Source organism: Tinamus guttatus, unplaced genomic scaffold (assembly GCF_059628265.1).
Source record: "Tinamus guttatus ecotype Peru unplaced genomic scaffold, ASM5962826v1 Tinamus_guttatus_pri_ptg000681l, whole genome shotgun sequence".
Lineage (NCBI taxonomy): Eukaryota > Metazoa > Chordata > Aves > Tinamiformes > Tinamidae > Tinamus > Tinamus guttatus.
This window is the reverse complement of record NW_028289215.1, coordinates 628591-655907: the sequence shown is the minus strand read 5'-3', so window position 1 is coordinate 655907 and position 27317 is coordinate 628591. Positions and strand designations below refer to the sequence as shown.

The following is a 27317-nucleotide window of genomic DNA, read 5'->3' as shown; positions in this document are numbered from 1 at the left end:
AACCTTCTTGGTGTGTTATCAGTTTCTTTCTTTTTTTTTTTTTTTTTCCCCAGCCTCTGAATTTTCATGCTGCAAACTAGGCCAAATTTATCTGTAATGAATATATATCTATATACACACACTCCTCTCGGGGCGCGCACAGGAGAGCGCGCAAGGACCCGCTCAGGAGCTGCCCCGTCCCGCTCTGCGCGCTTTCCGGGCGCGCAGGGTGCGCTCCGGGGCCACGCGACCCCCGCGCGCACCCGCCGCAGCCCCACGTGGCCCCTGCCCGGGCGGCAGAGCGCGGGGCGCGGAGAGCAGCCACTGTGGTATGGAACATGCCCCCGGAAAGTAAAACAATATTTTAGTGCCCCTCAAGGAGTATAAATATACAGGAGGTAACGGGCATGCTGAACTAAGTTGTATTCCAATGCAAATGAAGGGAAAACTAAAAAAAAAAAAAAAAAAAAAAAAAAAAAGCACAAAACACCATCCCTCTTCTACAGTCTTTCATAAACGGTTTAAGGTCTGTGAAGAGCGTTTGCGCATCGTTGTGGGGAAGCAAATGATTGCAAATGTTTCTCTTGGAAGACGGTATTGACCAGCATTAAAAATACCTTCGCAAATTAAATCTCTGTGGGTTCCATTTCTGTGGGGAAAAAAAAAAAATCTTAATTAAAAATAGCGCGCGCACACACACACGAAACAGTACCTAAACGAAAAGACCCCCTCCTTTCCCTCCCCAATCCCTCCGCCCCCCGCAAGGCTGTCGGCGGATCCGAGAGTCTTGCAGTGATCACCTCTGCAATTTTCTGGAGCGAAGGGGGTGGGGGGGCTCAGACTCTTCTCATTACTGCGAGAGACTTTGAGGGCAAAGCAAAAGTGTCCCCCGGGAGCAGCGCTCTGCTGCCGCCGCCGCCGCCTTCGAGATGCTACAGTATCAGGCGGAGAAGAAAAGAGATGAGTTTGGAGTTGATGTACACGCCGGAGCAGCAGTAAAAAGATATAAGATATCGACACGCTCAGCTGCATCTTGTTAAAAGCTTCCTGCGGGTTGGCAGAATGAAATCTTTATTTAAAATACACAAACTATCGTCAAGGGAGGAACGGAAGGGAAAACACTAAAAGGGCCAAATGCTTTGCTTAACCCACCGGTATAAGCAAAAGAGGAGGAGAAGCGCCGAGATTGGCTTTGAGGCTAACGGAACACGGGGGCGGGGGGGTGGAGGGGTGCCCTCCTTGCAGCCCCGCCACAGCCGCCACCGGGGGACTCGTGTCTCCACTCAGCTCTGGAGAGAGACTTTCTCTTTGATGGTGATTATGATAGTTGCTTTGGAAGGGGGAAAGGGACTTAGGAACAGTAGAAGCATAATTTGTGCTCACACTTGGGCGTGAATAGTAGGGAAACATACCTCGCCGCCACATCCACGGCAGCGATCCCTTAAGTAGTGGTAATATTATTATTTTATTATTGCCAGCCGGTGGCTTTAAAGGTGCATTATTTTGATGCATTATTAATTATTTTCCCGGGGAGAGGAGGAAGGTGGGGGACGGCACTTATTATTTTTACCGGGAGCGAGTCCCTCGCCCGCTCGCCTCGCACATGCCGGGGAGGCGGCAGCGCCGGCGCGGGGGCGGCCGCCGGAGCGCGCCCCACTCGCGGGCTCCCTGCACGGAGACGCAGCGCGGACACGAGTGAGCCCCCCCCCCGCCGCCTCTCCGCGCCCCCGGGCGCCGCGCGCAAAGTTGCGCGGGCTGCTCCGTGCTCCCGGCAGCGCGCGCAGGGCCCGCTCGGCTCCGCGGCGGCGCATCCCGGCTCCGCGGCCGCCAAAGTTGCGGCGGGGCCGGGAACGGAGGCGGAGGGGGGGGTTGGAGGCACGGCCGCTGCCAGCCATCAAGTGGCTCGTTAAGGAAATGCAGGTGAGCGGGCGGCCGGGCTGCCCGGGGGAGCGCGGAGCGGCGCGGAGGGGCGCGGACCCCCGTTCCGCGCGGCGCCGGAGCGGAGACGCCGCCGCTGCGCCCCGCAGCGCCCCGCAGCGCCCCAGGCCGCGCGGCGCGGCGCGCACACGGACACACGGACACACACACCCCTCCTCCCCACCCCTCGCTCCCTCTCTCCTCCCTCCTCTGCTCGCCTCGCGCTCGCTCTCTCTCTCCGCCGGCCTCATCGGAGAGAGTTGCAGGTACCTTCTCTCTGCCCTCCCTGCCTGCTCCCCGGGCGAAATTGTAGGGCGCTGGAGCCTGAAGTGGGGAGGAGGAGGGAGACTTTTATTTTTTGTTGTTGTTGCTATTATTTTATTCCTTTTTTTTTTTTTAATTCTTTCATTAGCGAAAATTATTCTGCAGCAGGATGATGAATCTTTTGCAGGAGTCTGCCTAGTGAGCAGGGACGCTCCCAAAGACAGAGCAGTGGCCGAGATGCAGGACCCCACCAAAACAAAACTGCCTGATGTGGCATGTGCTTCTCTCTCTTTGCAGTTCCCTCTGGGCCTGTGTGGACTAGGAGCACAAGCCGGCGCCTGACTGGCAGGAGAGGAAAGCGGAGACTCCTTCAGGTTTCCAAAGAGGTCCGAGTGGACTGCATTAGTAAGTAAATACTCCTCGTGTGGTGTGTGTCCCTGCATGGTGTGGTCTTCTTCTGACTCCTTCCTCCCCAGCCCTTTTCTTTAGCAGATATTGATATATACAGAGAGATATAGATACATAGTGTGTGTACACATACGCGCACGCACATGTGTCTATGTATATGCGTATTTCTGCTTGAGGTCGTACAGCTCTGGTCAAGGAGGAACTTGGCAGTGGTAGATTGAACTGTTTGCAGGGGGAAAAGTGCATGGAGTGGTTTGCTTACCCCCTTTAAGATGAGCAGATTGAAAGTGAATGCTGTGTCAAGGCACTGACTATGTCAAGTGCTATGTAATGCCTACATTAGCCTGAGTGTAGACATGTGGTAGATTTTAGATAAAATCTAAACAAAGGAATGCACCTTCAGGAGAGTCTGGAGCATTGTGACCAGCTAAGTAATGCCAGGTGACAAGGCATTCACTTAAGGTGAAGTGTGCATGGATCGTACATGCCAAAAATAAAAATAAAACTAAAAAATCCTTGTTTGCCTTCAGCTTTACTCATTTTTAGTCCAGGTCTCCAAAGTTGTGAATTTTTGTTCTGAAGTTTATTTTACGTATATAATGCTTGCTTATTTATTTTATTTTCTCCTAATGAGGGTAGCAGTTCCAGAAGACAGTTTTGCTCTCTAAGTGCTTTTCTAGGACATATCCTAAAGTACTGATCACACTTCCCCAATATAAGAGAAAGATCTTGCGGAACGGAAGGGTAAACTCCTTTGCAAGGGGTTCGTGAAAGGGCTGAGGTTTGTTACTTGCACTGTGGGTCTGAGAAAAGGTACCAAGATGAAACAGAGGTATGTCATGAGGTGTCTGGTTGTAGGTGCTATTTAGCACTAAATATATCCACATCTGGGGAGGGGAACTTTTGCAGGCATTATTTCCCTTGGGACAGTGGACCCATTATTGACGTTTGCTGCATCTCCGGTAGGAACAGCCAGTACTAGTATTTGAAAGTTAACTATTTCCTAGGTAATGGAAGGAAATAAGGATGAGGAGTATGACAATGAAAATATTTGCTCATGTTTGCTCATATCTAAATAAAACCTTTGTGTTATGTTAGTAGGAATATAGTCGAGTCAGGTTTTTTGAATGTACTCGAAGAAATCAATAACATTTCAGCATTTTTTTTTCTCTATTCCTGCCAAATGGACTTGGATTTGAATTCTTCACATGTTATTGTGTCTATTGTAGGGACAGTTTGAATAGCAGAAACTTATTTCTTTACAAATTTTTGACAAGATCTGATTGTTCAACAGTATAAATCCAGAATAATCTGTAAATAGATGATACACTTCAAATCTTATGAACCGTGTCTTTGTTTTTCATCTAATCAGAATGTACTTAAACACTCATTAATTTTGAGTTTAGAGAAGCTACTAAAGATATATTTAAAAATGTGTTTTATTAAGAATCTCAATGTGAAATTAACATTGGCTTTACACACGTAACTTAAAATCAGTCACTGTCCTTAGAAATGAAAGTTTACTAAGGTTAAATGAATTATTTTCTTATTTGTAAGGCAAGGAAATTATTATTATTATTATCATTATTATTTTGTAACAAGACTAAAGAATTAGACCTTATTTTAGTAAGTGGTCATGATAAAGGAATAATACTAAAATGTGCAGTAAGAATAGTATTCAGAGTTGCTTTCAGGTATTCATAAACTTAAAGCTAGTAATAATTACAAAGTGTAGACTGCAAGTCCTGAAGTGGTGAATCAGGGTGACTTAGAGTTGCATCACTGTACTCGCTGGGTAAGTGGTGGAAACAATTACAGCAGAAAAAATGTCTGATGAACTTGTGAACTTGCAGAGAGAAAAAAGACCAGCAGACCCGGGTAGTTCAATAAGGCATCCTGTCTTTGCTTTTCAGTATTGTGAATTTATCCTTCAGTGTTAAAACATGAAGTGGGTTGCTGGGATTTGGGGGATGGAATGACGCTCCTCCTCTCTCTCCTCCCCTCCCCCATCTGCTTTTTTTCCCTTCTTCTCCCTTTTCTCTGAATAGGTAACATTTTGATACGGCTCATTGCTGTGGTAAACTCTCTGTGGGCAAAACATGAAAAGGATAGATCCACATAATTTGCATGAAGAGTTTTGAGAGTTCATATAGCAAAGTTTATTAGGTTAAACTTTGCAGTTATGCTGGGTAGTCCCCAAACTGGAAGCATTTGATACTGAATGCCTAACAAAAAACATTTTGACAATTTCTATGGTGGTGGTGAGGGAGAGAGATTGAAATATATTTGAATAATCAGTTATGTAATACAATGTTTAGCTTAGGTTGAATCACAGCAAACTTGTGGCTTTATTAGTTTGGAACATATTCTCAATGATTTGACTTTTGGAGTTCTGTAAATCTAGGATTTCTCCTGGCACTTCTTCTGTATCTTCATGAAAAATGTCTTGACACATACCTACTCTTGCTGTAATTATTACGTACTATGAAGGAAGATCACCTGAGTCAAATCCTAGACATTAATTTTGGTATATCTTATACTTGATCATATATGTGTGTATGGTCTTGACTATAATTATTGATATAAAAGGATGTTGAATCAGGTCAGCTTAATTCAAAAGAAACAACAAGGACCTCATGCTGTGAAGATAGTTACCTCTTAAAGTTGGCAGAATAAAGTTGCATATGTCAGCAGTAATATGTTTTATTATGCAATTGTTCTTGTTATTCAGATCAGATAATGGCCTGATAAAATATATAAGCAGTCTGCAGAGAATGAATGATTAATTGCTCTACCATGTGCTTACTGTTGGAATTCTTTCTAATAAGCTCCTACATACCTGCATTAGCTTTCAGCCGACAAAGTCAATTAACATTGTCTACTTTAATATTAAACATATATCGTACAAGCCTACTACCAAACTTTGTGGTGATAACCTGTGGTGGAAAACTGATGACATGCTACATGATAACAGCTGCATGTGGTTTTATTGAAGAAACCATCAATAAACAAACAAGCAAAATGCTAGACTGCGGATCGCAAAATGCTGGATTGTATTTTGAAATGGTGGATATGGTAAACATTAACTGGTATATGGATTTTTTTTTATCAGCACGGTTTGTGTGTCAGATTAATTTATGTAACATAAATAACATCTATGTGTGCATATGCTAATTCTACAGGTTGCAACTATTGCAATAAGTTGAAAAAACTATGACATCATTGGCTAAATTGGGAAACAGGCCAGTCAAAGATTTGGGGAAAGGATACCGATATTTTTTATCAGTCCAAAGCCTGCCTAATGTGAAAACAGATTGGTACCTGAAGCCCACATACTTAGAATAATCTTAATTGATTTAGTATCACTTTGAAGACCTTGTAAGCAGCAAAATGTTCTTGGCAGCAAATATTAACAGTGACATTTATGCATATGATCTATAGTCTAGGTTTGGGATTTTTTAAGTTTGGATTTTTATATCCTATTCATGAAAAGTATTTTTTCTTTTATCACTAGTCCCAGAGATTTTAAGGAACTTTACTGTGAAAGACATTCAGAGAAAAAAAAAAAAAAAGAAAAAAAAAGAAAATCTCCACTCGGAATGCATGTGTGTTTTCTATTTTTTACCTGAGGCACATTGTCACTAAGGTATACATTAACGTACATGTAATATATCACAAGTCACATATGCAAAGGGTTTATTTAAAGACTGTTAATGTTTCTCTCCATTCCTATAGCCTTAGGATTTTGTTTTTATAAGCTTAACGGAAACTTTGATAAAGTCAGCAATTATACACATATATATACCATTTATACCATGGTGGTAATTAAATAAGGATAATAAGGTCACAGAATATTGACCAGATCATAGTTGAACAAGGAGTGATTTGCTCCCTAATATTTTGGACATAATATTTGATTGCTACGGAAAATATTTAATAGCAAACAGATGGATTTAAAATTCCATTAGGACATAAGCAGCAGGCATAGATGAACCACTTCTCAAACAAGAATTGAATGTACTTAAAACTAAGAAATGCATGTGTGAACACACACACAATTAGATAAAAATGAATGAATATATATTCATACATATATTCATATATATATATATTTAGAATTCTTAATGATATTAGATGCTGTCTGATTTTCAATATATCCATTCTGGTAGTTCTCTAATCAGTTTCAGTATAAAATAATAATAGAAAAGCTAGCAATAAATGGAAAATTACAGAGAAATTACTACTTTTATGATCATTCTGAGAATTGAATGATGCAGCTATTTTCATTTGTTGTTAATAGTGGCAGAATGAGTGTTATTTCTGCTATTTTTGTATATTTCTAATCTATTAAATATACCTTGTTATGTGCAAATTACTGTGCAAGTCATCTATTTTTTTCTGTATATCTTTACTACGAAATAGATTGCCACTTGTAAAAAACAGATACTGTATCAATACATAACTCTAAACTCGAGTTCAGTTTAATGAAATTTTTAACTGAATAGGGACTGCAGAATCTGGTTCATAAAATAATTGTTAAAAAATTTCTGACAGCATAACTAAAATTTATCATCATACAAATATATTTTAAATTTATATTGAATGCTTTTAAATTTCTTTAAAGTTCTCTGAAATACTATTACTCTTTCTGGTTTATGCACTAACACTGTGCAGAAATGTAAAATTAAGGATTTACAGATGTATTTGGAGAGAGAGATATCTTGATGTCTTGATGGAAAATCTCAGAATAGTTTGATGACTTTTCATAAGAACGCGGTGTGGAATTTGTTCCAGCTGTGAGCAGCAGGAGCCTCTTTTCTCCATAGTTAAAAGGAAGATACGTATTATAGGCCCACTCCTCTGCAACACTGGGAATAGAAAAATATTCTCAATGTCAGTCAGTCCAGGGCTTAATTCACTTTTCGGTGTGAAAAGCTTGGAAGTGTTTTTTACGTCCTTTTTTACATTTTTTTTGGTGCGTGTGTGTGTTTAATAAAAGCTTTCAAGAGGTAACGCAGAGGTCTTGTTAATGCACAGGATGTATTCATCTCTGTTCCTGAATTTGAGGAATGAGAGCTGTTCATGATGGTCATCAAGGTCATCGCTCTTCCTCCAAGCTACTGCTCTTTATTCGGTTTTAGATCACCAATCTCATCTGCAAGGAGTTTTTAACACTTTCTAGCAGTGTAATGTTAAACACTTACTCTTTCCTCGTGGAAAGCTGACACAATAAGGAAAGGGTTTCAGTGAGGCTGCTCACTCAGTCTGTAAACCGGAGAATTCCTGGTTTAATGGGGACATGGGGCTATTTGGTACTTTTAGTTATTACTTAAACTGTATGAGTAAGACAAACTTTCATATTTCCAGAGTGGCCATGAAACCTTTGGGCTGGCGAGGCTCTTAGATGTGGCAGAGCATTTACGTGATGATGACTGATGTGAGGTGAGGTACCTGCATAAAGGTCCTCTGGCAGCAGCAGGCTGCAGGCGTCCCCACTATGCCCGTCGGGAGCTGTAACTCTCAGGGCTGCTGCCGCGGGAATAACTGTCTAAAGAACAATAGCATCTACTCCAGACTCCCAAGTAAAGTGATTTTTAGACTCTCAAGCTGCATTTTAACAGCCAGTGTGGGAGTATGTCAGGCAAAGTAACTTTCCTGGAGTGTTGACACGTTCTCTCTCTCCTGCACCCAGGGAACGTGTCCTTCCTTGCAGCACAGGATGTATATGCTTGCAGCCTGAGCAGGCCCTGTGCTACATAGGGCAGTATGCAAAGTAGGTCAGGCTCGCTATTTTCCTCACTCTTTTGCACAGAAGTGGTCTTTTGTTCTGTTGTTAGGAAAAATATAGTCATCCACATTATAGTTGTTTCAAGCATCTCATTGATTTTAAAGTCCAGTGATTTTTATTAGTATATATATATTTATTTTAGTAAGAGGATTTATATAAGAATATTTCCAAGACAATTTTTAACCCCACCCTTGAAACATTGTTTTGGTAAATCCCATTTTAACGTTAGGTCTATTTCTGTATTCAACTTCTGATAAAGTATAACATACAGTCTATCTATATCTTAACATAAGTGCAAGGGAGAATGATACTATTCCTCTTATTCTGATAACTATAAAATTGCAAGCAATATCAAAAGGGAAACCAAAATGAGGCCTGATCTGCTGGAGCAATTGAAGAATAGGACATAAGTACAGCCATCATACCAAGTACTATCTCGTCTAAAATCTTAAAAATTCTTACAGGGCAGGATACTTGACTTAAAACGTTTTTTACTTTGCATTCAAAAGAAGGTGCTATAATATGGTATCAGGAAAAAAAAAACAGTGACAGTATCAGTTTAAAGGAAAGTGTTGTAAGAAGAGAATAAAATACAAGCCTCCCTCATCTGCATGAGTTGCTTTCTCTTTATTGTTGCAACCATGAGGATGTCAGGTGGCATTACCAGACAGATGCATAAGGAACACCATCTTCAGCAGATATCATGATAGGGTCAGCAAATTGCAGCTGATATTTTTTCTTCCTGTAGAAGTATGTGAAGGAAAATGTGTGAAAATTTTAAAAGTTTTTTTGTTGTTGTTGTTTTGGTTTTTTTTTTTTTTTTGACTCTCATGTACTGTGGGTTTTGACCAGAAGGCAAAAATGTTATCATGCTCATACATTAGTAGAAATGGAAACTGGCTTGTTAACTGGCTTTATAGTTTGGATATTAGAGTTCATAATAAAAGAAGTCAAATCATTTGAGTACTGTAAAATTCCTCTGATGGGGGAAACTGAGTGGAAGAAGCTGGATTAACATTAAATTGTTAATACTAAAATATTTTATATAACTGAAGGAAATTAGATATTTGATATCTTGATAGATATGCAAAAAAATAGGAAGAAGTGCTTATCTACTCCAAATTTAATGCATTATTTTTTAAGTCTCTGCAAATATGCAGTGCTCATGGATGGATATATAATAAAAGTGAATTTTAAATAGTATGCTACAAATATAATATCACGTGTGGATATACTCTACATGTGGATATTTCTAATGAAAAGTTTTTATCCGTCATAATTCTACTCCTGAAGAAGAGAAATTTTCCCAGCAAAACATAGCTAATAAATTTGGGTAGGCATCAAGAGTAGATGGAATATTAAAACAAACAAATAAAAAGCATATATATTGTTGAAGTGAAAATCTATGTTTTCCGTTGGATAATTTAGTCACTTGCTGAATTTTAATACAGCTATTCGTCCAATCTGTTCTTTCTCTATATGCATACAAACAATATAGTAATGGATTTTTCACACCATTTGCAAGACTCTTTTTCCAAATTTGTTGGGAATACAAGGTTTGAAAAGATACACAGATGTATTCACGATTGTGAAATGAGCTGTGTTTGACTTTATTGACTTGACTTCTTGTCCTGTGGACCAGCGTCCTATGAGAATTCAGGTGAAAATAGGCTTGATGAAGCTCAGCCCAGCTCGTGAGGCTGTAGATGATTTTGCTAAATTCCTTGGCTAGAAAGTGTGCAATGGGCAGTAGGGCTTCAGAAACAATCAAAAGATATGTAGGTCACTAAACATAGGTGACCATGCGTTGGTTACCTTTCCTTTGCATCCATAATATGGTCTCCCACAAAACCCACTTATTTAGTAACAAGTGATAACTGGATCAGCAGTGTATGTTAGCAATGTATCCTCTCTGGGATCACAGAGTAGTAGTTCAGAAGCATATTCAAATTGTGTTCTTCTGCATTTATTAGAAAAAAAAAAGAGCAATGGGCTTCCTATGCAGTTTATTGTTGAATATTCGTTTAAGGATAAGGATACAAGTTGGTGCACAAACCATGTTTCTTGCAGGATGTCATTGTATGAAATAAAGTGATCAGGAAGTTATCTATCTATCTATCTATCTATCTGTCTGTCTATCTATCTATCTATCTATCTATCTATTTAATTAATTTATGCTGGTAAAAAATCAGGAATCAAATCAGTTTCTGATGAATAAATAAGTAGGCTGCTCTGTAACCTGAATATCAGAATGAATGATTCCACTGATTTTAAAATGCTTCCTTTGAGTATTTGTTTTGTAGACTGTAGATTGTTTTTGTTATCTGTTCTAGAGTTGTTAGAGACAAACAAATTTTACACTCCGTGGAAGGTATAACTGTAGGAGGTTACAATGCTCATTATTTCCGCATCAGTTATAGGATTTCAGAGACTTTTCTAGGTACAGAAATGCTCTCATTGCCACATTCAATACAAAATCCTAATTTAGAAAACATCCAAAGTAATTATTACTTGTGCTCAAACTCATCCTCCTTTCTTATTGTGGAGTGAGCTCTCTCCATGGCTCAGTCTCTTCCATTATGACCAGCCTTCTCCATCTTCCTCCATTTCCTCCCTAAAAAGGCAGAACATCATTAAAAATGCGTGATTTGTTAGTTTGAAATCATCTAGGCTGCAGCTCTTAAGACTCAGATTGCTTTTAATTTCTTTAATATTCTTCATTGTTCTTCATTATCCTGAGGATAATGACTCTTTTTTACTGGATTGGAAGTTACAAGAATTTTACATAAGGTGGTAGAATAGGATTCCTTACCACTTTTTTTTCCTCAAAAATTATCAAATGAGAAAGGAATTCTCTAGCATATGTACATATTGAGTGTGTACTAATAAAGGATGAAAGGTAAAGAATTATGTTCATGTATAATCTAGGGTGGATAAAGTGCAATTAATAGGATAGACATTTATGAATGTTTGTATGTTAATACCTTTGAAACTCAAGAGTACAAAGTATATCCTATCCTCCCCCATCACCTGCAACTTCTCCAAGGTGTTGGATAGCTTGAGAACTTAAAATGGTAGAGGAAGAAAGTCTGCCTTTTAACCTGTTCAGTATCTTGTTCATGTTATTAATCATCAGAGTTGAACAAATTAAGAAAGACATGGATTGACATGGATGACATTTGTTTCAATGATTGTTGGTTAATTAAAAAAAAGATCTTGTAAAAATACTGCAATGTATATTCCTCTGTAACTTAAAAAAATGGTAAAAGATGCTTGACGAGGGAAAAAAAGGGAAAATGAGGGTAGAAAATGGAGAAGTAACGAGAATTGTCATCACACACTACTATCCTCATCAACGAAAGAAGTTTCATTACTGAGGTCTTCAGTGTTGAGTCAAATCAGTATACCTTTCTTAATCTGTAGGTGAGATGTGAGTGCTCAAACATAGGTACCTTGTGCCTTGTAATGCCTCTGCTCACCCTCCAGCTGGTAGCAGAAAAATCTGAGATTCGCTTGTGTTGTACCACTAGCTCCATGCTGATTTCTCAGAAAACGAAGAACATAAAACAACATATTTTTTATCAGTGTTTGGAAACATGAATTGTACATGTCTGTGTTCTCACGCTGTATCTGTAGCTTTGCTTTTTCATCTATTTTTCCAGAAGACATGGACTTTTTTCTCCATGTTATGCTAATTATATCTGAGACTAATGACGAGAGCTCATTTAATCAACACTTGTGCCTTACTATCAGTATAATTTTGTTTATTATTTTGGAGGCATCCTAGAAATCCCAACATAGTGTGTGTCTGCGTGCTTGTATGCATTTGATGAAATGACATCAACTTTGTCTTCATATTCTGAAATGAACTTATTTGTTTCATCTTTTTTCTTTTCATGGATTATACACAGGTTCTAGAAGTCCAAAAGATTATGCTACCAATTGTACACAATCCACAGAACCAATCCATATGTTTTTTCTCTTTCCCTGGCAGTATACTGGTGCCTCGGACATAGGACACCAGGGTATTGCAAAGCTCATGAACTATTAAAACTCACACAAGTATTCCTTTATTTGCTGCTTTGGTAGGTCACTTTTTTTTTTTTTTAAAAAAAAAAAAAAACAGCCCTGCAATATAACTATGCTGAAATATGGTGTTTTCTTTGTTTTGTTTTGTTTTGTTTTGTTGAAATCTTGAGTGTTATACAAACGTTAAAGATTACTGGCAACAATATTTTCTTCTGAGGTCAGTGATATTGATTTTGGAGAATAAGCAGCAGTGATGAGATAAATCTTGTGGTAATAATTATATTCAGATTTAATTTTTAAATATTTTTGTCTGAAGCAAATGATGTTAAGATGCCTGAATATGTATTTGCTGTGGTTACTTGGATATTATAATTAAATGATCATTGCATGAGATATCCTAAGTGTTTTGCTTGATAAGGAGTACTGGGAACAGTGTGCACCAGGGATCACTCCAACAGTCTCTGTCTAAAACGTGCCCACCAGGGTTTAGAAAAGTAAGAAACTGACCCCGTTTGTGGCCCGTATACATTTTTAATAAACAGAAGATGAAGTGGTCTTCAAAAGTTATCATAAAAATCATAAGGAATGGAAAAAGTTAATAAATAGAAAAAAAAAGAAGTCCAAGGAAACCTTAGTAACCTTAATCTATATTGTTTCACCTCATCTTATCACCGTGCATGACCTAGATAATATTTCATACCTGTAGGGTGTTATCTCAGTCCTTCCAAAATTTCACATCTGTTTATAGTGTTTTGAGGCCTGATTTGCACTTTATTAGTTTAAGAAAACAGAAGAAAAGTAAAATATTTTGTCAAGTTGAACCTTTCATAATCTTGTATGGCTCTGCATCTCTAACAGTAGTACAGTATTATAGTGTAAGTTCAGTGTTCTTTGTGCCTTCATCATAGCACAGTTGTTGCCCAAATAGAACTTGAGAGATAATAAACAGAGTGAATAATAATTATGATAAGAATAATTATGATAATACTCTGGGGCTGCCTGGGAAAAAGGCCACACAAAAATCTTTGGAGAAAATAGATTTTCTTTTGCTCTAAATGCAAGAAGACAACATGGGATCAGAATGAACAATGTAATGCTTTGCAAATCACATGTCATACTAATATTTTTATTTATTTTTTTTTTATTTGCTTTACTGGCACATTGTGCTTTAGTAGTCTTAGGAGGGAACTCAGATGAAAAGGTTACCTTGCAGAAGAAGATTTGCAGCAATTTCTTTCTTTTTTTTTTTTTTTTTTGGTGATAGTAACTTTCTTCCTTATCTGTAACAGTTTAATCTCACGGGTGGCTAAAAGCATGGTTTGTAGTATTAGTTTTCATGAAAGTAGATATAGTAATTTCCAAAGGGCTGCTACATGATCACTGCTAAAATAATGGTAATCTGATCTGAGCATATTTCATCTAAATTTGTTTGAGCCAGAAGTATTATTACTGGCTATGATTTCTAACTGGTTATGATATTTTAGTGTGTTGTATTTCTTTTCTGGTTCACATATGGGAACATTTAGTGATTGTAATGTTTTGTCACGTCTCTTGTGTTCGATTTGAACTGCTACATGGACATTTTAAGTTATAACAAAGTACACTATCACTTTCATCTTCTGGTTCTGTTAACAGTGGTTTTGTTAGTACCTTTTGGACATCTATGTCAATGAGGAGTGGCAGTGCTTCTTTACCGTGTGTGATTGAAAGAATTGTGAAATCCATAAGGCTGAATGAGGAAGTTTGTTCTTAATGACACTATCTATACAAAATTATTCTGCTACACACACACACACACACACACACACACACACAAAAAAAAAAAAAAAAAAAAAAAAAAGTGAATGTGTTAATTGGTGCCACATGTTCTTGGTCAGAAAGCTTTTTAAACCTTGGTTTAAAGTATGGACTGAGGAGAGGCACAGGCAACATTATTCTGCTTGGGTTAAGGTGAAGACTGGTGCGCAAATGCCTTTTGTCCTCAAGAATTTTTCTAAATAAATATTTGGCCCATCATATGGCTTTGAGTTAGGATTTGTGCTGCTCATCTTTACCAGAGGACACCTGTTAAAGCACCTATAGTGATAGATAGTCTAGAGCTAATTTAAAATCCTGTATTTCTTTAGCCTTGGAGGTGGCTGGCTGTGACATGTCCCTCAATGAGAGTTCCTGGGGAGTGAAATGAGAAGAGCCTGTGCTGAGAGCTGGCTGAGAACTTGAGTGAAAAATGCTTTTTTTGCTGTGGGAATTTTAAAATGTGATAGTCATTTGACTATGAATACTGTGAGGGAAGGATAACTCAGTATGTGAACTTGTGAAAGATATCTTGTTGTGTTTGCTTATAAACAAATTTTGATTGCCTTCAATTCAAATTGGTAGTGATGTGAGAAGATGAACAGAGAGATCACCTCTCTTGCACTTTCTCTCTTGACTGGTAGCTTGAAAAGAATAAAAGTTAAAGAATTAAGTGTTGTGGGGGGGGGGGGCGGGGAATGAGAGAGAATATTTTTCTAAAGCCTACATTTAAAGTAATTGTAAATCTTCCTGAACATCCTTTTACAGAAATGCTTTCCATATTTTATATATATATATATATATGCATATATATATATATACATATACACACACATGTGCATGCATTCACACATAAATAAAATTTATATATATATATATAGACATCATTCTATTTGTAAAACATACTTTTGATTTAATGCCTAAATAGGTAGGGGAAGAAAAAAAAAAACTAAACATGTAAGTGTAGTTTGATTTTTATTCAGCAATGTCTTGTAGAAATGAAAAGAGGTAAAATCTGAAAACAAGGTGTTTAAGCAGTTTTGTAAGTGTCTATTCCTTGTTACTGAAAAAAAAAAAATCCATCTTTCAAGTACGACAGATGTGTTCAGGCGCCAGTGGAACAGGACCTGAAGTGTTAATTGGATTATATTTCCCTTGATCCCATAATGCATCTCTTTCAATCCCTGCAGCCCTTTGCTTGCCCACAGAGGGAACGCTGTATATTTTCAGTTGTAAATGAGAAAACAGAAGTGGTAGGGAGTGCCAGGTTGGGCAGTTTTATAAAGCAAACATATCCACTAGGGAACAGCGTGGAACTGCTAAACTGTTAAACTGTTCTAACAAGTACCAGTTTGTGTCCTCCATCAGTAAAGATTTTGCAGAGAAAGCAGTGGACAGGAACATGACGGAAGGGATATTTCCCTCATCTTCCACCCCCCATCTCCAGGATTAGCAATCAAATCTCTCTCTCTGTTGTTGTTGCTTGCTTGTTTTCTTTTCCCTTTTTATCAGTTTTGTATTTTATTCTAAAATCTTGACTGAATACAACTGCACAGGCCAATATTGTTGGTCAATATCCCAACAGACACAAGCAAATCCTGTACCCAAAATACATTGAAGAAAAAAAAGAAAGTATTCCTCTGCGTATCATGAGAAAAGTCACAGAGGAGAAAGACAATAATTATTTTCCCAAAAAATGTTAAACTGGAGTTTTACTTCAACTACATATCTGCTTTATTATTACTCTTGTGATGTGAGATACAGTTACTTTCTCTGTGCACTTTGGGGAGATTGTTTGGAAACACCATCCTCCTTATTTGAGTTTTAGAATTAAAGAAAGTACAGAGGAAATCTCCTCAGTTTCTGTGCTGCATAATCCAAACTGAGACTACAGTAAATTTCTGTTATTTAAATGATTAGTTATTTGCATTACACCTTTCCATGTGATAAGAAGGTATTTTTGTATGGTAAGAACTACAGTGATATTTACATATGCATTCCAGGAAAGACGGGCACATAGCCCACAATTATTTATTTATTAGCTACATAATCATTGGAAAGATTACAAAAGTGGGAACCCAAATAAGTGGATAAGAGAAATACACATGTTATTAAAGCTAGCAGTGTAAACCAAGCAATTCATTTTTGTGTTATGTTTATCAAATACTTGCAATAGAGAGCACAGGTGAGATCATATAATTTAAGATAAAACAGCAGTAACCAGCTAAATTAATGCTGTATATGCAAATCTGAATATTACTAAAAGAGACTAGACTCTATGTTAATCACAGGACAGATGGGACCAGACAGTTAGTGCTTTGCTGGTGCATACTAGCCAGAATATGTTTTCACTTGCCTCCTTTATACCAGTTCATCACCATCTAGAAAACAAAGTAGTCAATTAAAGTTAACTCGGTTTTGAATGAGAGATTTCCTCTTTTCTTCCCAACATATGTGGTGCATGTCAGGACACAAGTCTCTGAATGGGACTCAGAATGGATCTCAGGCAAGTGCTGATGATGTCCTCTTTCAGACTGCAAGCACAGTGAGAGAGAGAAAGGGAAAATGTAAAGAGAACCTTCCACAAAAGGCTGAACACAGCAAAAATAACAACAAAATCTGCAGAATACTGCAGAAATAACCATTCAATACATTACAAAGCTCAAGTAATCGTTTTTTAGCATCCTTGAAGATGTCAGGCAGACAATGTGGTCAGAGGTGTGTAGTAAACTGCTTTGCTTGCTGGCAGCATTTCTGTTTATGCTAAGCCCTGTTGCCTGGCCAATCAATTTATTAATTAAACAAATGTATCTAAGAGTATATTGATAAGATTTATAAAAGCTTATTAGGTAGATAGTCTTACAAAAAACTGCAAAATCATGTGAAGCATCTGTATTTGATCTGAGGTGTTGCAGAACAGATAGTGTCCTAGATATACCTCACAATAATGTGGTAACTTCAAATACAATTTTGAATTTAACTTTTATATTTTTAAGGTACCTATGCTTTTTTTTTTTTATTTTGATGGGCTATTAAAATGGCAGTGCCTATCATTTCATTTAAAGTTGTTTAAATAGTAAGAGGAAGATCTTAATGTAAAATACTCATTTCAACCACCACTGTTTTATTCAATAAAGGTACCCTCAGGTGCATGCATGTTCTCAGAGGTTTGTATGTGTCCTGATGTTATTCTGACATTCAAGTGGGAGAAAGAGAGGGAAGTAATCTAGTCACATATTTATACATAATTTCTTCATTAAAAGTAGGAACTATTACAGGAAACATTATGCAGTTCCAGGACTAGTGTCCTCTATTTTGACTGTAGGTATTATTTAATCTGTGCAACTGGAAAACTTAAAACATGATTAAACTGTAATAAAATATGATTTAATGAAACATGACTTTTTTTCTAAGTTACCTTTGTTGTCTGTAAAATCATACAAGTGTAGGAGTAAAGATATTGTGAATTGGTTTGGAATGGGAGGAGACTGTATGAAAAAAAGTCCACGTATTGTACCCTTGCTGTTTTCATATATTATTAATTTTGGTACTACAAATAACCATATATAAGGATATCATTACTCAAAATATGAGGGAAGAATCAGATAAATAATAAAATAATGACTAATAATGAATATCTTCATAGCTATTTTTAGGCTAGGATTTTTATCCAATCCATTTTCTACCTTCAGGTAGGCACAATAGAGAATACCGAAAAAGGAAAATCTGCTCTTTTTCAGTAAGAAAATATGATTGTAAAGGCATATGAATTTAGCATAAGTATTCAAGTATTCATAGAAGTATATGTATAAAAATCCTTAATGTAAAAGTAACTGGATTTCAGATGTGCTAATAGATATGGTAAATCATACTCTTCAACTTGCAAAACCTCTGAGGAGGATTACCAGAAAAAAATAGAAACTACCCTCGAAAGAGCATAAAGTCTTCCTTTGGCAGACCTCCTAAACCACTCAATTCTAGTATGACCATAAAAAGAGGATAACCTTAATTATGAAAATTACTAACAGAAACCTCTTATGGTATCTTAATAGGATAGCAGTTCCTCAGCCATAATTATTTCAGTGATAAATACCTGTCTTGGTATGTGGTCCAACAGTTTGAACCCTCCCCTTAGAAGTCTGAGAAGAAAATTATATATCTTTCAGGTAGCCAGATAGATAGGGGGACACTATTTTTTATGACTGTTCAGTCTACATTATGAAACACTCCAGTCATTTTTCATATGTAAACACGGCAAGGAGAAACAAACAACCAAATCAAACCAATCAACCAACCAAACAAAAAGTCATCACGAAGGTCCATGAGCTTTTGGACTTTACACTCAGAAAGAAATAAGGACCAAGTCCCTAATTCTGCTGATGAAAACCCTTGAATGATTTAATATTTGTACAGAATTAATGAGAATGAATTTAATTCTTGACAATATAGAAGAGAAAAATGAAGGAGACTTTATGATTTGTTTGTCAAAATAGATTTAATGTTATTAGATGTTGTTTATTATCACTAGAATGTTTCTTTTTAAACATGGATGATTTTTTAGACTTTTCTAATTCCGGTATGAAACCAAAGTTCTGCTTAGTGTTTTGAGGATGTGTGGAAGTCAGGCTGACTATTCAAGGAACAAGCGATGCGTACAGAAGCACTCTAAACAGAACTATTTACTCTTCCTGTGTTTCAGACTGTAATGACTTCAAGCCTTCAAAATACTTCAGACATTTTTGTGATGTGGTATTCATGTTCCAATCACAATTAATTCTAGAGCAAAACTTCCTATAATCTTCAGTGAAAGTAATATTAAACTCAAAACAGTAACTGGAAATGAAAAAAAAAACTGTATATATATGTTTTTATAAAGATTCTGAATAGAATGGTATCACATTTAGTTTAGATTTTTGTTGTTGTTTGTTTTACTCCATCTCACTTTGTCTGGAGAATATTTATTTGGCTGGATAATATCTATTTTTAAACTTCTAATTACCTTTTTAATTTCTAAATATCTAATTTACAGGGAAAATATGTATAGTTTTTAACAATTACTGACATGTTTTCGTATTAAAGTATTTATCAGTTTATAACTAGAAACTTATGTAACACTGGGTCTTACTTTGAGAACACAGATTATAATTCTCTTATTTTATATAAGGAAATTAAGGTATTAATTAAGATCTTAATTTTACACTGAATTTCTTATTTACACTAGTCTTGAAAGACAACTTTTGAAAAATATAACTGTGGAACATGATTAAATTGGTATTTTATTTTCCTGCTGAGTTTGACATATGGTTTTAATTTTAAATTATGAAAACACTATTATGTAAGTAATTAAACCAAGCTGTTCTATGACATTTAAAGATATATCTACACAGTTTTTTATTTTATTCTTTTTCTTTCCTTTGACAATGTAAAAGTAAGATCTTTGTATGTTTGCCTCTCTAAAGCATAAATGGTAAAGCAAGGGCATTTTTTTCTTTTAATATGGTAGTCTGTTGAAAATGCTGTCAGAAAAAGGTTTATTCTAAACTCAGTATGGAGATACAAAACTATTTTATTCATTACTTTCCAAAACTTTCAAAAACTTCTGGTGCCTCCTTGATCAATAATTCTGGTAGTAGTGTGACCTTGGAGCACTAAAATGTCTTCCGCCCAGTGATTACGAGTTAAGAAGGCCAATCCTAAAAGGTTATAAACCATCCTTTCAACTTAATAGATCAGTCAGCGAACTTCAGAATTACAGTTCAGAATTTTGTAATTACAAATCTGGATGAAAGTATCCATCCCATTATATGGTACAATTTACTAGTCTATTTGAAACAGTTGTATTTTCAATGTATCTAGGAATCATTCCATCTTAATTTTTAACCTTCTGTTGTTAGAGGCTTGAATCTTGTGTCTTCCCAGAAATACCTTTCTCTCTGTAAATGAAGATGAAAAATATCATTCTGGATTTGGAAACACACATTTTATTCTTATCCTGGTAAATATAGTACAAATGTTTTTGGCATAGACTTATGAAAAATATTTCAAGCATTTTCCTTAATATTATTTACAGCAAATTTTTGCTCATTTGATTTATCACTTTTATAAATACATTTTTAAAAATGATGATTTTCTAATTTTCCAAATTTGCTCAGAAGATTTAGAGAAAATTCCAGGCTTGAGTATGTAAGCTTTAAAAAAAATCAACAATCTTCTAATATTTTCTCCAACATTTTAAGTTATCAGTGCATACTGAAAACTTGTTTCTAGCCGAGTGGCTTTTTTATTGTTGTTGTTGTTTTTTTAAAAAATACTATTAATGAAGTAGTAGCTATAGATGGTGATGTGTTATGGCATTTTTTCAGGCCATGTCTAGACTATTTACCACTTATCTATGTGTATGTTGGAGGTAAAAATTCAGTATGAAGTTGTTAACTATGAAAAGTTGAAGAGAACAGGAATAAAAGGGAAGAAACAGTGAGGAATGGAGCTAACAAGGACTGAAATCTTACATGGTTTTGTCAGGAGATCTTTTTCTAGAATAATTCTTCTTCTTGATTTTGACTCTAAAAGTTTACACGACAGAGACCGTTACAACTGGATAAAAAATGAAATTCACACTTACAAAGACAAAGAAGGCCATGCTGGGGGTTCTTTCCAAAGAAACATGATTCAAAAGAATAAGATCTGTGGAAGAAAGAAAAGTGTGTTTATGACACAGAGGTGTGTATATGTGTGTGTGAGAGAGCGAGCGAGCGAGCTCATGCATTTTTTTTTTTTTTTAATAATGTATATCAGTGAAATACATACTCTTATCTGCACTTTTAGCTCTCATTTTGGGGTCTTGCTATAGTTTTGAGGTCTTGCTATAGTTAGTAGAGTCTGTAATCTATTAAATGATAGGACTATTACAACTGTTTAAGATAGAAGCAGAAGATAGAAGATTTAATGAAATTAAAGTTCCAATAAACATGAAAAATCTTGCTGCATCTGATGACTTCTCATGTAATACAATTTCCTTAAATCCCTCAATATAGGAAGCTAAAAGAGTAGATAATTAGATCATGCAAAATGGATAAACAAGGTACAGTTTTCTAAGAAATCAAGATCTGTCTGTTGATAGTAATCCAGTGTCTTAGTATAAAGGTGGTTAATAATGAGACATTTCTTTACTACTACCGTTACTATTATTTTATACTAACATTTGCTCCAGATTTTATCTATATTTTCCTAACAAGGAAAAGAAAGACCGTGGTTCAAAGGAGGTGAGAGATCATCTAATCTCAACATAGAATTTATTCTTTGATAAGGCAAGAAATAATAAGAGGCCAATCCATTACACAGTTTCTTTTCCTCCCTTTCTTGATCAGTGAAGAAGAAATAATCAGGGATTATTTCTTGCTATTGTTATTTAACAATTCTTCACATGCTATGCTCGTCATTTAAAGTGAACAATTTGCTCTTATTCATCGCACGTATTTTTTATGATTGAAACAGTGTTTGTGAAATTAGGTTATTAGATTAATCTCATCTGATGTACCTAATGTTCATAATCACTGTCTTATCTACTCCATCAAATATCTAAAGTTGAGTGGTTTTTATTTGTTTCTTTTTTTTTTTTCCAAACTCTTCCCTCTATCTTCAGACTTTTTTTTGGGTGGGAGGGGTGGCTAATGGTTAGGCATACAAAAATGTATTTTAAACGTTGTGATGAAAAGTTCATGAAATATTCAGAGAAGAGATTGCCATATGAATTTGCCATGTCTTACATTTGTAGCTTGCAATTCTATGGGATGTTGAATTACTCTCTGACATATTTAATTGCTCTAATGTATTTAAGGAAATATCCATTATCATTCTATCTTTTTTTTTTCCCAGTTTTCCTGTTTCCACACAAATCCTTTCATAAAATGCCCTTGTTTATTATTTTAGAATTCAACTTTTATTGCCTTACATTTGTCAACATTAAGTTTCAGTTTCTGCTTGTCAACCTAGTTACAGAGAAAATCAAAATTCATTGAAACTCCACTTGTTACTTGCTAAGAATGCAGTTATCCACCCAATTTTGTATGATCAGCAAATTTAACAATCTAGGTAATTTATAAAAATTAAGAACAGCAGGAGCCTTAGCAGAGATGACCCTAGTAAAACATCACTAGATATTTCTGTGGTCAGCACTTCTGTGTGTGAATATAGCATTTCTTTATAGTCTTAAACACATTTCACATCATCTTAAGAAACTGGTCTAGACTGTTGTATAAGAAGAGAGCTGAGCTTTAATCTGCTTTTGAACAATAGGCTCAGTCAATTCCCGAATTTCCTTATTTTAAGACAGAGACACTAGAACTTACCATACCAGAAATTATTTAACAAGATAAAAAAAAAAAAAAGTTGCCTACTAAAAATATTTTTTTTGAATCATAACTTAAGGAGGAGCAAGTTGTATTGAACCTCTTTTTAATTTTTCTTTGTTTGTTCTATTACATTAACTAAATAAATTATTTATATTACCCTTACCCACCTCTCTGTCAATAACCTCCAGAAACCTTTAATTGAAGTTTTAATGATTCTTAAATTTATCCAGTAATTTATCATTTTACAAAGATATGTATTAATACAGGACATGATCTTAACCCTAACCATTTTCCCATTTTGTTGTCTAAAATGCATTGCTTTATATTTCAAGCATAATGTTTGTGTGTTTGGTGCTTTAGAACTCACCCTTTTTTGTTTTAGGTATAAAAAGTCTTAGGCATAAAAACTTAGGCATAAAGTGCCAGGATATGTATTTTACGTACATACTTTTACCTTTTTTCCATTAATTTGGTTCTTTAATTCTAATGCTTTGTTTTCTCCTATCCTCCCATAATTTTGGAGAAGAGAGTTATATGTCACCACCTTGTGCACCTGTGAAAAATTACATTCGTGCTAGGGAATTTTTCTTCCTAGATGAGTAACACATGTGTGTCCTTAAATGTGCCAGGTGGACAAGATGAGGTAGGTTCTTCCTCCCTAGTTCAAGGGACAAACCCATGATCTGCCACACATCCCTACTTTGCTGAATGTTTGATTAGACAAACCTTGAACCTTTGATTTTTTTTTCATTGCCAGTATTATGGCATGATAGTGAGATTCCAGATTTTTTTGTATCTTGCTATGTAAGTACATTTATGTGTGCATATATATATACATATCTATATTGTTATTGACAGGTTTTGAGAGGATGGGAAAGCTGAATTTGAAAGATAATGACTCCCCCAGACTGGCCTTTGGCTGCAAGCAGTGTGGACATCCTAAGCAATATGAGATAAGATATAAATTAAGATATTCAGAAGACATAAATAACTTGATGGGAGGATTGAAGAAGTAGGACAATCTTGTGCTGCATTAACACTCCTTGATCTTATTGCTTATGGTGAGACTGCATTGACAGGGAACCTTCCCTTGTTTTAGGAGCTATCACACAGATTTATTTTTGTCCTGTAAGCTAGATTCAAGTGGAAAGGAGAAGTGAGACTCTCTCCACTATCTCAAGATGTCTATTGTTAGCATAAAGTCTGTTCTGCATCAACAGCAGAATGACTCTCTCCATGTAAAAATCATAGCAGAGGCTGAAGTAGAAAACGCTTTAATTTATTTGGTCTAAATTTAAAAATGTTGGTTTTCACTTCAATACAGAGGTACATTTGTACATTAAAGAAATACCAAACAATAAAGCATTGTCCCCCTCCACCCCAATAAGAATGAGCATTCCCCAATTTAGAGAGAGACTAAAACTCTGGCAGTTTTAAAAATAAAGTCTGGACTGTCAGAATCAGCTTCTCTGATGGAGTGGGTGTATTGATGTACAGTTTTAGTGCATAACAGAGATAGTGATGGCTAAAAAGTCATCTACAGATCACGAAAGCATGCAAAATCCATCTTCTAAATTATTGAATCAGACATATTTCCGCAGTATTTGAGCTATAAAGAACCTAACCTTGATGCATCTTCCCTGTAAAAACATCATGACCTTATCTACCTCATTCCCAAACAAGACTTGCCAGTCCAGTGATGTTTAAAAAAGAAGTCGTAGTGGTCCTATTTATTGCATAGGAAAGTGAACACCTTTATTTTAATTATGATACTTCATTTACTATGTTAGTTGGAAGCAAATGGTTGTTTTAAGCTCCCATAGCTGGAAAGTGCAGAATTTAAAATACAATATGAAACTCATTTCATTAGTTAGGTGCCTTTATTGTCATGAAAGGTAACAGCGGCAAGGCAATTCAGTTAAGCTTTAAGTGCTCTAGTACATTTAACAGAATTTATATTTCACAAATATATAGTGTTGGTCAAATATTTACTGTAAAAATGTGTTTTGGAGGGGAAGGTAATATGGCTTATGTTAAAAACAGAAAGGGAATTCACAAATTAAAAAATCCGGGAGGCAAAAAAAGAAAGTGGATGCAATGCTTCATGAGAATTGCAGTGGGGTGTGTAAGGCATAATTTTCGTAAACACTGTGTTCTTAAGTCTAGTTAATTTTCAAGGGTTCAAAAAAGTCAAATGTTCACATGAAGAGCCCAGATATCCTGACTACAATATGAGTTGCGCCTACACCTGCTTCCAGCTTCAGTTTACTTTTATGGAAACTGTCTTTGAAAGAAAATTTTACAAAATGGGTTACTGGATGTTCTTCCAGTTTTCTGTAAATTCATAGGAAAGCTGATAAAAGATACTAATCAAACTCCTGTTTACTAGGAAAAATAAGCACTAATTTTTAATCTGTTTAGCCTACTAAAGTTAAGCGTACTAGGTAATATACGTTTTTTACATCCATTTATCCATCTGTCCATCTATATATCTATGTATCTATCTTGTCTTTGAAGTGAAATGAGAAAGAGACTGTTTTGTAGCTCTGGAACATATGGACTCTTTCAAACCTCTGCTGTACTTGCTCTGGCACTGCCTTCATGTCTCATAGTCTATCGTACCAGTTGTTTTCAGACATAATTTCTACAGCTTTGGTGATGATACAATTGTTTTGAAGGAAGGCATCAGCCTGTGAGCTTTCTTCTTTTTTTTTTTTTTTTTTTTTTTTTTCCCCCAGGCACCATGTCAGATTCCTTAGATGTATTCTTTGTCCAAGAATAAGGAAAAAACCTGAAAAAAAATAAGTATTTTGGGTAACTTAGGGTAAGATACCAGCCTTCTGTGAAGGTAGAGTATGTTTCGAGACAGGAGCCATTGTGCCTTTTGGAATTTGCATTTTTGCCCTTTGCATTTGTGGAAACAAGCTTAGTTAGTTTGTTTCCATGTGGCCCATTAATTTTTAAGCACCTTATTCAGCTCTCTAATGAAAAAGCTTTGTTTCGATTTTTAGAAGTTAGCAGTAGTCAGAGAGGTTTTGAGGAATCTGGATCCTGATTTGTCCTTTAGAAACAGGCTGCAGAACTTTCAGATGGCCATCAAAAGGATAATGATATGACATAGACTTTTTCAACAACTGCCAATCAAAAAGACAGATGGAAGATTCTTAAGAAAATAAGAATAAATCCTCTAGCACTTGCAGTTACTATTGCTAAATCATTCACATCCCTTTTTCTAGGCACTAAAAATTCTTATGAGATATCATTAGACTGTTACAACTTATAATGGAAAAATCAATGCAGTAAGAAAATTAAATTTTACTGAGAGCCTTTAGGCAAAATGCAATGTGAAAATGCATTTTAGGTTCCCTTGTGGTTCAGAGGAAAAGGAAGAAATGGAATCTAGGTTAGCTGTCAGTGCACAACAGTTTTTAGAAGCCAGCACAACAGCCTGTGAACTAAACTCTTTCTTAGTGTATTTCTTCCTTGATTACTTAATAATGTGAAAATAACCACCTTAATCTGATCATTTAAAAGGTCAGAAGTCTCTTCTACCCTTTTTAAAAAGCCAGTCTTTGGTCAAAATCAATGAGTAGATTCATCTTCCCAGGAAGAGGATTTAACAGAAGGAAAACTGATTCATCTGCTAAGGTATACGGCAATGACATCTGAACCCCTGGAGAGACAGTGAGAGTGAGAGTAGCTAAAGTGGAATGAGGTGATTGTGGTGTAATCAAAAAGAAGTCGATCAAAGCTGCCAACAAGCTCTTGTGGAGAAGTGACATATATACTACATTTGGTATACTTTGTAATCACTGTAAGTGGTCATTGTCTCTTACTGGCAGACAGATATGGCAAACAGAAGCTGAAACACATTTCAATTACAAATTTAAATGTTGTTGTTGTTGTTATTGTTGTTATTATTAATAATAATCATATTAAAACCACCCCCCAGAAGTCTGTATTTTGGGTTTACTATTTTAAAACAAGAGAAATGTTCTTAGTAATTACCCAGTTTATGCAGTAATTGTCCATTGTTCAATTATAGGAGCAAAAATTCATGGCAATCAGAATTCAAGTTAGAAGACCTTTAGTCTCTATTGTTAAAGCAAATGCATTTCACTTATATGGAAAGTATAAGTATATTTTCAAGATTTTGAGTGGAGTAGTCATTCATGACTTGGTCAAGTAAGCATGATTAATTGACTTTATGAAGCTACTTCATAACTAACAGTAAGCTTTGTTCAGCAGCAGCTAATTTCTTAATATATTTTTCCAACTTTGCCAAGTTTTCTGAGTGGCTTTACTCTCTGAAAGAGGATTTATACAGACACAAGCATATTCCTGTTATAGGCTCATTCAAGAAACACATTCCTGCTTTCATAGAATGTGTGTATGTACTATGTGTATTTATGTGTATAACTAATATGTGTAAAATGCATATACATGTTATCTGTTTATATGCACACATTAACCCATTACAAATTGTGTCTGCAAGAATTTACTTTTTGCACCTTTGATTTCTGATGGTGAAACTGAATGTTTTGGCAAAGTGTAGTATGGCTTTAATGAAAAATTAAATATATATATATATAATATATATATATAGGTACAGGCTATTACTGATGAGTTGAAGAAATTGTGCTTTAGGACAAAAAATAGAAACACTTTACTATGAATATGTATTTTATAATGAATATTCATGTTAATACTTACTTAATAGCTCTTGTGAGCATTCTAGGAATTACTGTGCTAACACGTGATCTCCTAAATTTTATTTTTTGAACAGG

The 27317-nt window shown here is 35.9% G+C and overlaps 1 long non-coding RNA gene across 1 annotated transcript in view; it reads left to right on the top strand.

Annotated features, from left to right (window-relative positions):
• Positions 1-2457: 2457 nt before the first annotated feature.
• LOC104564590 (uncharacterized) overlaps positions 2458-27317 on the top strand; it is a 280262-nt gene continuing 255402 nt past the window's right edge. Inside the window, exon 1 of the long non-coding RNA XR_728316.2 lies at positions 2458-2565. This is a non-coding gene — a long non-coding RNA (uncharacterized LOC104564590). The remainder of the gene's footprint in view (positions 2566-27317) is intronic.